The sequence below is a fragment of the Malaclemys terrapin genome, chromosome 6, assembly GCF_027887155.1.
Source record: "Malaclemys terrapin pileata isolate rMalTer1 chromosome 6, rMalTer1.hap1, whole genome shotgun sequence".
NCBI lineage: Eukaryota > Metazoa > Chordata > Testudines > Emydidae > Malaclemys > Malaclemys terrapin.
In genome coordinates, this window is record NC_071510.1 from 17,152,019 (window position 1) to 17,159,616 (window position 7,598).

Here is a 7,598-nt window from a genome sequence, read left to right on the forward strand (position 1 = left end):
AGCACTTCTGGCTCGAATACTTGCATATTACAATGTAAAACAGGGTTTCTGTAAAGACTTGTGTGGTTCCTTCTGATGGTAAATGTAATTGCCTGCATGTTTGTAGAAGACAGAGATTAAAAGCACGTTAGAGGAGAATTAATTTCAAACTTCACACTTTTTTGGTATTGTTTTTCAAGAAGTAATATCTGTGTGTCTCTGATCTAATCTATTGCAATTTACAAGAATTTACAAGAATTTCCTCTTTCAAGCATCCTTGATAATTTGGACCAGATTGGGATCCCCTTAGTCATGGTGAATAGTACCGTAGGCCATGAGCAGTTCTGTTTGAAGCAATGTGGAGTAGGATATTACTCATTGTATTCAATAAGGGTCTCACAATCTGTCCCTTAGGATACATCTATTCTCCAGTTAAAACCCCTTGGATGGCCCATGCCCGTGTCAGGGTTTACGGGGCTTGGATTAAGGGGTTGTTAAATTGCAGTGTAGACCAATGGTTTTCAAACTTATTTGATTGCACCACCCTTCATTTAAACAGAGCCATTCAAGTATATAATATATAGCTCTTCAGCCACCCAGCTCTGAAGGCAGCACCACTATCAGCAGCAGTGCAGAAGTCAGGGTGGCAATACCATACCATGCCACTCTTACTTCTGTGCTGCTGCTGGTGGCAGCACTGCCTTCAGAGCTGGGTTCCTGGCCAGCAGTCACCGCTCTCAGCTCTGCCTTCTCATGCACCCCAGAATACATTCCGTGCCCCCCAGGGTGGCATGCATCCAGTTTGAGAACCTCTGGGGTAGACATTTGTGCTTGGGCTGGAGCCCGGGGTCTAGGACCCTGTGAGATGGGAGGTGCCAGAGCTCAGGCTGCAGCCCGAGCCTGAATGTCTACATTGCAATTAAACAGCACCTTTGCTCCAGCTCTGGGAGCCTGAGTCAGCCGGCATGGGCCAGTCGCAGGTTTTTAATGGCAGTGTAAAGATACCGTTAGTGAACTCTGGTGATCACTTTGGTAGGTCCTGGTGTTTTGGCAAATTGTGTGCCTCATTTAAACTTTGGCTTCTCCTGTAGCCATCACTGAAAAGCAAAGCCCACATTTGCAGGTGCTGTGAAGTCTTTCAGAGTCTGGTTTGCACTTGCCAGGCAGAACCATCCACTGGAATGGAGATTCCCTGCTGAGCTCTGCAGTTACCTTCACTGTACCTGCAGAAATAAATGATACAACTTGTAGTGACGGCTGATATACATATTTGGATCTCAGGAGAAAAGACACAATTTTACCCTTACAAAATCTTTTTAATTTACAGCAAAGCCAGCCAAACTGCTCCAAATGCAAAACTGCATTTTTCACATGACACTGGAAAAAGTATCCGGTCTGATTCTTTCCCCTGGTCTAGCTGTAGGTTTTAAATTGTTTTACACTGTTGTGTCTATATCACCTCCATAGCACAGTAATGGTCTACTAATCTAGACTTGGTATAAGAGAGAGAATTTGTTGAACTTCTCAGTTTCCTGGAAAAGACCCAATCTGTTTTTGCTTGCTGGTTTCTTTTTAAACAATTCTAATGGTTAAAGACCTGGGGTGAAATCCTGGTTCTATGGCAAAACTTGCATCGACTTCAGCGGGGACAATATTTCACCCAGAGGACTCAACGTAATGAGAATTGAGGGAATTTTGCATCTTTCACTCTTCAGACACTAAGGTCCTGATTCAGTAAAACATACAAGGCCGTACCTTACCTTGTGAGTGAAGTTGCAGGGCAGCAGCAGGTCTAGGCTACAGGTGAGTTCTGCAGCCAACTCCTCGCTGCTGGAGCAGCCAGCGGGCGCAGCATGTCCCACAGAGCCCGGGTCCCGGAGGAGGGCAGAGCCCAGGGTGTCTGCAGCCCGCTGGCCCTGGCCGACATGACTTTGCTTGGTGGTGGCAGTAAGTGGGCAAGGACCCTGGGCCAAGGGAGCTGCTGGCGGACTGAAGCAAAGGCTGCCCCTATCTCCTTCAGCCTGGCTGAGCAGGCCAATGAAATCAGTGCCAAATTGGAGTCCGGTTTCACTGAGGTGACGATGTTCTTTAGTAATCAGATTGGGGGACTTGCACCCAGAACTTCTATTCCCAACTCTTTCAGTCACTTGCTGTGACTTTTCAAATCACTTACACTCTCTGTGCTTTAATTTCCCCCCCTCTGTAAAATGGGGATAATAAAACTCTTAGGAAATGTGGCATTGGGAGGCTTAGTTAAGGAAGGCTTGTCTTGCAGAACACTTTGAGATCCTCTGCTGAAAGCTATTGGAGAGGAGCACATTTGGATTGTGGCTGTGGCTTAGAAGAAACCCTGTTCAGTAGCATCAGGGAATTTTAAAATGGAAAGATGGAAAGAAGTAGTTAATAAGTAAAATATTTCTGGCACATGAGTTTTATTCTTTTCTGGGAAGTCTGCTTACCATTACTCAAGTACTTAGTCTTGAGGAGCGAATGTGTTCAGAAATGAAATTATCTCCTCGGCATTAGCACTGATTGTGGTTGGCAGTATTCATCGGATGAGTCTACAAAGTTCATCTTGAAGCAGCCATCACAAAGTATCACTAATTAATTAGATAAAAGACTTTTCCTTCTCTTTATTTCTTTCCTTTACACTGGACTCTGTAGGCCACATCAAGGTAGGATTGCATTTTCAGCAAGCTAATCATGCTTGCCTCAGCCACTTCATAAAAACAATGCTGAAATAAAACCTAAAGAGCTTGATTCTCCTCTCAGCTTTTCTGCTGTAATCCTGAAGAAATCAGGGTGTAAAAAGAAGTGTTAGGGAGATCAGAATCTGGCCAAAAGCTTTTAGACAGGTCAATCTTATTTCCGTTAAGACTGTGAACCATGGAGTGCTTAGAAGAATACAAAAGTTCTTTCAGTGAAAATGGTACAGTATGTGCTCGTTTGACTGTTTGTGGTAGCCTCTGGTTTTTAAAGACACCTGCAAGGATTTTAAGACCGCTATTTCTCTAGTTAGCCTATTGATCACTATTTCTGTGTCCATTTTACAAGATGCCAGAAGATTTAGAGAACACTGTTAAGAGGAATTTGATGGTTAATTTAAATATTAACCTGATAAACACCACCAACTTTTCAGGGTCTTTAAAAAGACCCTGATAACCTTCAAACATGCTAGGCCTTGAAAACAGTTCACCTGTTTTTCAGTTATTCCTTCTCTGTTTCCTAATTACTATAAGCAACACTGAATCCCAGCCAGGTTATGTCTAACTCTTGCAGATTCTTTCTGCATAACATCTTTAAGATATGCCCTTTACTATTGATTCATACAGTTAAAACTCTTGTCCAGGCTTTCTTCATCTCAATTACTTTAACCTGGGCCATGACAAATGCAAATATTTGATCTTGACGTATGCAAACTTACGCTGCTCATGTCCATTCTTATAGGTGCTACAAAGATCATTCTTCTAGCCTGTCGCCTTGACCAGGTCACCCCTCTCTTTGAATGCTCCCTCTGGTTCCCCCTTCTCCATCGCATCAAACATAAGTTGCTTGTCTTCACTTCCAAGGCATTTGAGGCCTGTTCCCACCTTACCTATCATCACTCAATCACTATCAAAATGTTGATTCCTGCTTCTGATTGGCCTGTGATGCCAGCCTCAATTGCCCACTTGTTAATTTTCAAACAACTTCCTTTGTGTTTTCTCCCATGCTGCCCCTCACACTTGGGAGGCACTCCCTCATTATGCTCCTTTAAATCCCTCCTTAAAACTCACTTTGGCTGTGAGACCTACAAAACTTTGACAATGGTTAGGTTGCTGGTGGGCAGAGACCACTGCCTGTCATGCTGACTAATATTGTCTCATTGTTTCTTTGAACTCCCCCCTCTGTTGGTATCCATCTGTTGTCTCTTGCCTTATATTTACATTACAAGCTGTTTGGGCCAGTCTTTGTGTTCTGTTTGTGTCTCAGTCTGTTCACACCTCCTTTCCCTCTTCCCTTTCTTCAGGCCAGCATCTTTAAGGTTTTTTGGTCTCTGAAGAATACACCTCAACATATTAGCTGGAGACTGAAAGGGAATATTCCCCCTCTTAATGGTTTCCCTATTATTTCCTCAAGGACTCTTGTATTAATTGAGATGGAATAAAGGGGCCCAAAGAGTTAACTGTGTTAACATGACCCTGAAGCTGTCCAACATCAAGCAATTTTAAACAAGGTTCGTGATTTAGAATACCAAGACCTCAATCTGCTTAGTACCATGGCAAACACCATTAAAATATTCTTTTAAACCTGTTACTAAAGGTACAGAAAAGAAAGAAAAACAATGAAAATGTTTGAAATGTGAAGACTTAAGTAAGGATTTTGTTTTAACAATATCCCTTGTTCCCTTTCCCTGTAGCTGTCAAGAGTCTTTAAAGGAAAAACACCCCTTGTTTGGCATCCAGGATGGTATCAAAAAAGACAATAATTGTCCTTTCTTGGGAAAAGGGAAGACATTATTTGAGGTGAGCTGGAGCTGTTCTTGTTGCTGCTGTTGTTGAATTCTAATCCCTTTTCCTAAAAGACACACATGAGAGAGGAAAGAAAAGAATAGCAAAAATAGAAAATTCAGCTTTTGTCTCTCATGTCAACTCACATTTGCAACTTCACTGCTGGGAAAACACAGGCACAGCACATGCTCTTATCAGCCACTCTGAGACCTGGCAAACTAGTACCAACATCAGGCTGCTTAGGACATTACGTTCAGTTGTCCCTTTCTGGTCACAGCAGTGTTGCAAAATATACAGTTGTAGCTGGCAAAGCCAGACTCTTATTGGACAGAAAGTAAAAAAAGAGAGATAGGAAAGAGAAGAAATAAGGTGGAGAAGAAAAAGGACACACTTTGTGTGTGTGTGTGTGTGTGTGTGTGTGTGTGTGTGTGTGTGTGAGAGAGAGAGAGAGAGAGACACACACACACACATATCCCAGGTATTGTTCGTGATTTAGCAAAAGCTAGTGGAGGTAGCGATGCCATCTGGGTCCCTCTCTCGGTGTGGTCTGATCAAGGCGTCTCAGGATTAGCACGAAGAACATCCGGGATCCAAAAGAGGCTGGCTGTGGCAGCCATGATGATGAAGCCCACTCTTTCCTCTTCTTTTAGTCAGCCAGCATTGGTGCTAGCCAGCCTTCCCCCAAAGCTTCTTTCTGAGGACCCCAAAAGGGCATGAAGGGCAGAATAGCCCATCCATAATTGGGGTCGGGAAGGAATTTTCCTCCAGGGCAGATTGGCAGAGGCCCTGGGCGTTTTTCGCCTATCTACAGCATGGGGCACGGGTCACTTGCTGAAAGCTTCTCTGCACTCTGAAGTCTTTAAACCATGATTTGAGGACTTCAATGGCTCAGACACAGGTTTGATACAGGAGTGGGTGGGTGAGATTCTGTGGCCTACGTTGTGCAGGAGGTCAGACTAGATGATCATGCATCTGAAGAAGTGAGGTTTTTACCCACGAAAGCTTATGCCCAAATAAATCTGTTAGTCTTTAAGGTGCCACCAGACTCCTTGTTGTTATAATGACTATGATTCACTTATTATTTTCTTCACTAATTAGGCCTAATAACTGAGGCATCCATTTTTGTTCATTGATAGCCAGTCCCACACTTGGGTTGTTCTCCAGGCATGATCTTAACACCGCCCTTGAATTATACCACTAGGCCTTTGGTTTGGAAGAAGTGGGCTGTAGTCCACGAAAGCTTATGCTCTAATAAATTTGTTAGTCTCTAAGGTGCCACAAGTACTCCTGTTCTTCTTTTTGCGGATACAGACTAACACGGCTGTTACTCTGAAACTTGTCAATTTTTCTGTCTTTCTTTTGCACCATTTCCCGTCAACATTTATTGTTACGTTTAGTGTAGATTATTGTGACATCTTATCTTTCATTCACTTTTCACAGTTGAGCTTAGTATTGGGGTACATTTGTAGGCCCAGTCATCACAACATGAATCTTGGTATACCGTCTCATAGCACTGTATCTTTGCTATTGTTAAATTTCCTGTTGGTTTCTCCCTTACAGCCTCCTTTGATTTAACTCTATGTACTCAGCCAGGATAATAGTACCTGGGTAACCCGAGGGGCTTGTAGCATTTATAAAATATACTACCCATATTATATCCTTGTTCACAACATTTGCCAAGAGAAGTTGTCCCTAAACAAGTCTCCGATCCATAGGAAAGACTCCCACATCATTTACTTCACACCTTCCGACAAGGGCCTGATCTGAAACCCACTGTCATTCTTTACATTGACTTTACTGGCTGTTGGATCAGGCCCACGTTGAGGCAAGATAGCATGTGATCATATTAAAGACTGTCCCACACAAAGGGGTAGAGGGATGGTTGTGAAGGGACAATGGACCTTTGGGTGCTTCACTTTGGAGCTATAACTTCCTTTTAATACTTTTTCTTTACTTAAGGATGCCTGAAATGGGGCAGAATGCAGCCACCCATCCTTTCACATGGCGCTGTGACAGGCTCAAGACGGAAATGTCCCATCTGAGTCGTGTGTCCTGTGTCATGCCGGGGTGTGTGTGTGTGGGGGGGGGGGGGGGAGAGCGGTGGGTCAGGCTAGATGATCACAGTGGTCCATTTTGGCCTTAGAATCAATTAATCTTGATCTGATTTCTGTGATTTTTTTTACCTGTGCAGCCTTCATGATGCATTAAAATAGTTTTCCCCTTGTTCTTCCCAGGTATCTGATACATGAAGAGGAAGCCATGTTTATTTGAACTATTTCCTCTTGTGTAACCCAGAGTGTTGGAATCAGGCTCTGAAACTATGGTGCATGGAGCAAACAAGGTCCAAGAAGAGCTGGCTTGTCAATAAGTGCATGATTCCACCAGGTAAACCACACGAAAAGAAGCTACAAGTACATACATCACTAATGATGCTTTTCCATGCAAGCAATTGCTGCAGTAGCCACAGGGACTTTACCCCAATTCTGGGCCTACATTAGGAAAGTAGGGTGAGATGATCCAGGTGTGTGGGAATAGAAATAGGAAATCTATGGGGCAGCAAAAGCTCATGGAATCCTTGCAACAGAGAGGGAGTGTGGCCTACTGGAAAGAACACTGCAGTAGGACTCAGGAGACCTTAGTTCTATTCCCAACCCTGCCACTAATCTCCGATGTGAACCTGGGCAAGTCACTTCAGTTCTCTATGCTTCTTTCTCCCCTCCAATGCTTTGTTTGTTTGTCTGACCTATTTAGATATTAAGCTTTCTGGTGCAATGAAAGTCCCTTGCTATGTGTTTGCACAGTGGGGACTGATCTTGAGTGCAGCCTTCAGGCTCTACTGAGGATGGAAAGCACTGATTGTGTCTGCAAGATGATCTTTCTCTGTTAAGATGCACTTCCCATGAGGATGTCTGAGAACCCCTGTTCTGCTATGTTTTCACTGAACTGAGTAATAAACAGAAATGTAAAAAGTGAGGATTTGGTTTTCTGAATTGTTCTTATTGGTATTTGATTTAAGGAGTGGAACTGATTCATTAAGGAATTGCTGGAGCATGATGATCATCATTTCCCCTCGTTATTTAGGAAAGCAGAACAGTAATGTGATGGAAGTAGGGAACGTGAATCTAGCCC

At 43.4% G+C, this 7,598-nt stretch overlaps 1 long non-coding RNA gene across 1 annotated transcript in view; it reads left to right on the forward strand.

Moving 5' to 3' along the window:
* Positions 1-7,377, forward strand: part of LOC128839751 (uncharacterized) — a 39,592-nt gene extending 32,215 nt beyond the window's left edge. Inside the window, exons 2-3 of the long non-coding RNA XR_008445518.1 lie at positions 4,379-4,484; positions 6,704-7,377. This is a non-coding gene — a long non-coding RNA (uncharacterized LOC128839751). The remainder of the gene's footprint in view (positions 1-4,378; positions 4,485-6,703) is intronic.
* The last annotated feature ends 221 nt before the right edge of the window (positions 7,378-7,598 follow it).